The sequence below is a fragment of the Nicotiana tabacum genome, chromosome 11 (genome assembly GCF_000715075.1).
Source record: "Nicotiana tabacum cultivar K326 chromosome 11, ASM71507v2, whole genome shotgun sequence".
NCBI classification, from domain to species: domain Eukaryota; kingdom Viridiplantae; phylum Streptophyta; class Magnoliopsida; order Solanales; family Solanaceae; genus Nicotiana; species Nicotiana tabacum.
This window is the reverse complement of record NC_134090.1, coordinates 27,882,381-27,890,447: the sequence shown is the minus strand read 5'-3', so window position 1 is coordinate 27,890,447 and position 8,067 is coordinate 27,882,381.

The following is an 8,067-nucleotide window of genomic DNA, read 5'->3' as shown; positions in this document are numbered from 1 at the left end:
AAAAAACCGACCGAAATCGGTTGGGTTATTTTGGCCGGTCATTTTAAAAAACTAACCGATTTCGGTCGGTAATTTTAGTTTTCGGTTATTTTTGCACAAAAGTACAATTAAGGAATATAAATAAAATAAAAGACAGTCTTAAAACAAAATCACTAATGGTCTAGTGGTAGAATAGTATTCTGCCACAGTGCAGACCCCGGTTCGATTCCCAGAGGGTGTATTTTTTAATTTCATAAGGGTTGTAGGTTAAGGGGTAGTCGAGGGGTTTTCCTCTTTGTCCTTGTTTCCCTCTTTGTTCCGGCGAGTATAATAGTGTTTTGTCTAGCACTGCTAGCGATTTATGTTATGTTTCACACTTTTGCATAATATTTGTGTTACTGCTTTTCCATTTATTTGTTATCTCTTACGTTGCTGATATTATTTTGGATTTTTGTTGTTATGGATCTAGTGTCTATGAATCGAGGGTCTCCGGGAAATAACCTCTTTACCCCCTCCAGGGTAGGGACCCTCGATTCATAGACACTAGATCCATAACAACAAAAATCTTACTGAATCGTCGTTATTGTTATTGTACTTGCTTAACAATTAGACATGTAAGTAAAATACCTCGCCACACACTCCCACCTTTTAAAAACACTTTGAAAGAAAAAGAGCATATGAAGGAAACTAATGTAATTTAAGATTCTATGGAGGACCTTATCGTAACAAGGACAAACTACAGGCTTCATTAATGTAAAGGATTACGAATCAATGTGTTTTGCTTTTTCTTTTTCCTCTCCCGGGGGGCGGTGCGAGGGGCCGGTGGCTTTGGTGGGAACTTACTACTACTATATAAAGAGCCTCTAGGGATCGCGAAAAGCTATCAGAATAAACATCAAAAAGTATTCTTCAGAAACATAATATTCGACCAAATATCAGTTTGTTCTATAGAGAGCAAAAATGGCAGGGACATCAGTGGTTTCATTAGATAGGAAATCATCAATAGAGAATGAACCTAGAACTCTCAATCTTCATCAAATTCAGTTTGCTAGGGTAATTCCTCTTCCCTTATTCATTTATTCTTTTCCTCTCTTTTTTTTTCTAGTTATTCTTTGCTGCATCTGAAAAATAACTTAATATTGGCATAAGAAAGTGAGAACTAATATATATATATATATATATATATATATATATATATATATATATATATATATATATATATATATATATAATATTAATATAAAATAGATCTGCTTAAGATTGAGTGTATAGTTCTTGTTGTTTTTCACCTATTATTTCCAACTGACAAATTCTTAATGATTCTTGTTTTTGGATGCAGGATGCAGCACTTTACGTTATAAATACAAGAGGTTTAGAAGAAGCTATGAGAATTTTCACAGAGGTAATTTCTCAAAGGAATAGGCTTAGTCTTACGTATTTGCATGAGAAAATCTAGCTACCTTAAATGGCGAGGAATAGGATTTGATTTAGAAGAGAAAGGGAAAATTAAGGTAGAAGTTAGGTATTTGAGAGGAGAATATTAAAAATTAAAGGGGTGGGAGAAGTATAATATTGGTGAATACAAGACTAGGTTGACGTGTTCTATTTTTATTTTTCCTTACGTGTACTATTTTTATTGCTTATTTACGTAGTGTATAGCTGCATGGCGCAACTGGATTTCCCAGGTTTTATTAGTTGTTAACCACCTTTGAGTTTGCCAATTAATAAAAGGTTGATAATGAGGGAGAATGAGTGCCCCGAGCAACTTTATTTCAAGCTACGAATTAATTTTTGCTGCACTTGCAACTTATACTATATCCATTTCAATTTATATAGACTTATTTAACTAAGCACGGAATTTAAAAAAAGAAGAATACTTTAACTTGTGGTATAAAATCAAGTACATATATTTTATTTGGCTATAAATTATTGCATAAATTATTTCCAAATATGAAAAGGGGCGTTATTTTTTTTTTAATATGAACTAAAAAGAAAATAGGTTCACATAAATTATAACGTAGGCGTATTATTTTATACTGCTATATATATATAACATTCGAAACGCAAGTACTCATTTTGTTTCACTTACTGTGACACCATTATTATTTGGAGAGCTAAATCAGTTTCTTTTAATTTTTCTTCCTTGGTTATCTATATATGTTTATCTATAGTTGAGATCCTTCTTTTAATTTTTCTTTTATGGTTATTAGTATTTTGTTTTTCGTTTGTGAGGTCATTTAACGTGCGTTATGGTGGTTTCTTACCATCATATGACGTATAATTAAGGGCGGATTTACGATTTAAATTTTGTAGGTTTAACACTAAAGATTTTTAGCGTTGAACTCATTATATTTATAAAATTAAGGGTTCATATTTATATCTTTGCTATAATACTACATTTGCCAGTGCGTATAGTGACCTTTGTTTTACATTGCGTTGACAGGGATTGGAACCAGTAGTTCGTTGTGTACGTGACAAAGAGGAAGATATAATGATAGACGAGGAGTTGGATGATTCAACGAATCATTTCCCAGAAATTAAAAAGATTGCCACTGCTCCTTTCTAATGTAAATTTGGCTTCTTTTAGTAATTGTATCACAAAGTTGAGTAGGAAAGAGTGGTTTTATGCCAGATCGAGGCCTTTATTTTTGGAGTTCATGATCTTTTATTCTTTTTAGTTTTGTTGAGATATTCGCGCGATATTACAGTCGCCTCTTGCTGGAAAGCGTTTGGGAAAGAAAATGGCTATACATGCATATGCATTTATATTACCAGCTCTGTTTTAATTTATGTAAATTTATTTTACTGGGCATAAAGTTTAAAAAATAGTAGACGTTTGCATTTGTGGTATAAAATGAGTCACATATATTTTGTGACTATAAATCATTGTATAAAGGTAAATTGTTTTCAAGTATGGAAAGGTGTTGTTCTCTTTGACACAGATTAAAAATAATAATTTTACCTAAATTGAAACCGAGGAAGTATTGGAAATCCACTAATTTCTAACTTTGCATATTCCTTTAATCTTGGTCTACTTGGAGTGTTACTTGTTTATCTTATGGAGATGCTTGTTAGCACGGAATGGTTGTTAGGTAAATCGGTCATAAATATTCTTTATGCCTGTTGCGCTCCTAATGTTTTTTTTTTCGGATTTGTCTTTTGTCCTATATTTTTTTTTATCGGTTGCATCTTAATATGAATAATTATATTGTGGATCTTTATTTAATATTCCGCTATAGATAATTTTTCGGAAGAAGATTATCCATTTAGCACTCCATTGAAGTTTATCTACAAATAGCTGATGCAGGCAGGTTGCAAGCACCTCAGTGAAATGATTTGCAACACCTTCTTATTAAACAGGCAGGTTGCAAGCAGTTCATGCAGACAACTTACAAGCAGCTCAAGAAAAACCTCGCAGCTGCTTTCCTGAAAAACCTCGCAGCTGCTTCCTGAAAAGCCTCACAGCTGCTTCCTTTCTTCTATAAATAGAGGAGTTTTTAGTTCATTATGTACATCAATTTAAAGTTGAATAATATCAATCTCTCTCTCCCTACACTTGTCTTCGGTTTATTTACTTTACAGTCTTTATTTTATAACACGTTATTAGCACGAGGCTCTGGCATTTTGAGCACTTACTTCGAATTTAATTTTTATTTCAGTGTTCATCTCCGATGCAAGGTGAAGCTCTTACGTCCGTGGTTAGATCTTATTCGTTCCGAGCATCATAAGGCAGAATATATTCTTGAGGTGGTAAGCTTTTCTTCTTGGTGGTAGTAATGTGGATATCACTTACGTCTGAAGTGGCCAAATTTGTGTAAAGTAATTTGAGCCTTTTGCTTATTTTGATTTAATATCTTTATCATCACTTGTTTGGTTATACGCTACGTATATAATACCTACTTTTGTATTTATTTTCATCCTAATTATCTTAATAAAGGATTACAAAGTGGATGACATTGTTAGATCTACTTAAACTACAACAGAGTTTGCAAGAAATATACAATCACCAGAAGTGGTTATGTTTCGTATATCTCATTGTAACTAAATTATGTTAACCACTAGAAGTGGTATATGCCCATGACCATCAGAAGTGATATTTAGACTTTCTATGGTTACAATTGAAGATAAGCTACATAAGTATTCTCAATATTACATGCACACCTCGATTTACTCCTGAAGTAGTAAATATTTTAAAAGAGGTTGAAGCATCATAATTTGATATGATTAATGCGCGTTTACATAATTATGTTCGATTTCCTGAAGAATGAGAATTTTTGTAAATATTAATCCATTCCCTGAAGTGAATGTGTCAATATTAATAAAGCCGCAAATATGAGCGCTATATTGATGTAAATATATTATGATTCACCTCCAGAAGAGGTAATATGATTGAGAGAATATATACTCAATTTTTCGTATTTTAAATTTGCTCGTGAAGAAGTAATACAATTGAAGTTTCCTCCTGAAGTAGGAAAATATTATGAATAGGTGTTTTCTTGTGCTTAAAAAATTATTTTATATTGTTCATTTGATTATGATTTTTCTCTCATGATACCAGAAGTGTCTGAGCAATATTTGATAGTACAAAATGTATCAAAAACTCCCGAAGAACTAACTGTTTGTCTAGAAGACACATGACACCAGTAGTGTCTGAATAATATTAGATTGTGGATAATAAATAAAGGCTCTCGAAGAGCTTATATACAAATATGTCATTCATATTATATGATTATGGTTAAAACATATGTTTTAGTAAACCCGAAATTTACTAATACAAATGGCTATCATATTGCGACTACAAATAATTGAAAGATTAAAAATCTTCATGTTTCCACAATCATAGGGGGTAAAATAATATGTATATGAGAAGTTACCCGCCTTATTCTTCAATTTGTACTATATCATGTATCACAGTAAACTAGAAGTTTACTAATGCAAAAATTTATGCCATAGTAAACCAGAAGTTTGCTAAGAGATAACACATGTCATGATAAACTTGAAGTTTTCATTAGCCATTTTTAGATGAGCTATTTGAGAATTCAGATAAGCATACTGAAGAACTAGAAGATTCTTCAAGAATTCTCTTGTGTTGCTTGTTCTCATAATAAATTGAATATACCAGCTAAAATTGGGACTAAGATCCCAGAATTCTAGAATATATAAAAGGTGAATATAGGCCAATTCACCTATCATGTGAACCACTTATAGATGCATATATGAAATGGTTACATATGTGTTTATTGTCAACCTACAGTTTGACATTTGAAATTTCTTTTCTCAATTAAGAGCATAACTTTCAGATTATGAAATCAAGACAGTTCATCTTGATAATGCTGGTTTATATCCAAGCTGGTTTAGCATTGAATACCTTCTACTAATGACTAAATTATTGTTTATGAGAACAAAGCTTTATGTGTTGGTGTAAGATTTTCTAAATTGCATACAACAACATTTGAATGCATCATACCAACAAGATATGATAAGTCCTCCCCTTACAATTGGTTCTGGATCAGAAATCAAATATTTTTACTATCTAATAACTTTTGATGCGTGATATATGATTAATTTCTCTGCCACAAAACACAAAGATAGGTTCCCAAAGAAGATTTGTGATATATGTTAGTTTTTCTAACATTAGAGGGATGAAATAAGAAACTGAAAAATATGTTATATGAATCGAATTATCATTAGTATGATCCTCATTCAGAAAATAATTCAAGTCAAATGCTAGAAGCATTTGTTGATCCAAAATAAAATATCATATTTAAGCTGCAAATGCTCCTATTAAAATTAAAGTCCCTGAAGGATATAGTTTACTGTACGCATGAAGCGTGGTAGACCAATTGGTTTCAAAGGTAACAATCCTTGAAAAGGATAGGAGAAAAAGATTAAAATGATCATAATAAGGAGGAAATAAGCTCTAGAAGAGACCACGACATAACATTTCATGAAACTCCAGAAGAAGTTTAGGTACCTGAAAATAAAGAAAGTAATGAGATCTCAACAAGTTATGTCTCTTGCGAACCGATACGAAATGATCGTCGACAATATATTTGATACAATATAATGCACAATATTGTAAAAGATTATGAGAAGCGGACCTACAATCCTGACACCTGAAGATGTCATGCCATTTAAATGCAAGTCATAACCTATATGACTCATTTGATTAAATCTATATGAAGATCCTTGAAGGATGTAAAATGCATGAAGCATGTAGTTCAAAGTCTCGAGAAATTGTACTCGATCAGATTACAAAGGTCTTTGTACGATTTAAAATAGTCTGGGCGCATGTGGTATAATCGCCTTAGTGAATATATGCTGAAAGAGGGTTACATAAATGATATTATTTGTCTATGTATTTTTATATAAAAAATGACATCAGAATTTATTATACTTGTTGTTTATGTTGATGGCATAAATCTTGTTGGAACTCCAGAAGAGCTCCAAAATGCAATTGAATATCTTAAGGAGGAATATGCGATCTTGGAAAAATAAAACTTTGTCTTGATCTGCAAATTGAATATTTAGCAGACGGGATCTTTATCCATCAATCTGCCTATACAGAAAGGGTCTTTAAATGCTTTTACATGGAAAAAGTACACCCATTAAGTATCAATAATTGTTCGATCACTTGAAGTGAATAAGGACCCATTCCGACCTCCAGAAGAGGATGAAGAACTTCCTTGTCCTGAAACACCCTATCTCAGTGCAATTGGTGCACCTATGTATCTTGTTAATGCTACAAGGCCTGACATAGCATTTTTTTATACCAACAAGATATAGCTCTTCTCCTACACAGAGACATTGGAATGAGATTAAACATATTTTGCGATATTTAAAGGGAACTCTTGATATGGGTTTGTTTTATGCTAACAAAGGTAGTGCAGATCTTGTTAGTTATGCAGATGCAGGTTATTTATCTGATCCTCGTAAAGCTCGATCTCAAATCGGGTACGTATTTACATGTGGAGATACTGTCATATCATGGCGTTCCACAAAGCAATCTATTGTTGCTACTTCTTCAAATCATGCTGAGATAATAGCTATTCATGAAGCAAGTAAGGAATGCGTTTGGTTGATATCAGCGATTCAGTTTATTCAAGAAAAATGTGATTTGGAATGTGATAAAAGATTCATAATTTTATACAAAGACAATGCTGCATGCATAGCCCGATTAAAGGAAAGATTTATAAAAGGAGATAGAACGAAGCACATTTCACCAAAATTATTCTACACACATGATGTTCTGAAAAATGATGACATCGATGTGCAACAAATCCGTTCAAGTGACAATCCAGAAAATTTGTTCACTAAATCTTTGCCAACTTCAATTTTTGAGAAGATGGTATACAAGATTGGAATGCAGAGACTCAAATATTTGAAACAAGATTTTCATTAGGGGAGAAAAATATGCATTGTACTCTTTTTTTCTTACTAAGATTTTTCCCATGGGATTTTTCTTGTAAAGTTTTTAATGAAGCAACTAGAAATGCGTATTACTATATATGTGTACTCTTTTTCCTTCACTAGAATTTTTTCCACTGGATTTTTTCTAGTAAGTAACGAGGCAGAATATCTTTTAATTAACATCCAAGGGGGAGTGTTATGAAAATAATTATATTGTGGATGTTCATTTAGTACTCCGCTATAGATAATCTTGCGGAAGAACATTATCCATTTAGTACTCCATTGAAGTTTATCTACAAGCAGTTGATGCAGGCACGTTGCAAGCAACTCAATGAAATAATTTGCAGCAGCTTCTTATTAAACAGGAAGGTTGCAAGTAGCTCATGCAGACAGCTTTCAAGCAGCTCAAGAAAAGCCTCGCAACTGCTTCTTGAAAAGCCTTGCAGTTGCTTCCGGAAAAGCCTCGCAGCTGCTTCCTTTCTTCTATAAATAGAGGAGTTTTCAGTTCATTATGTACATCTGTTTGAAGTTGAATAATATCAATCTCTAGCCCTATACTTGTTTTCGATTTATTTACTTTACAGTCTTTATTTTATAATACTTTATTCCTTTTTAAGCTAATAATTTTTTTTTAAAATTTCGACTAAGGCAAATTAGAAAATACAACAAGAAAATAAA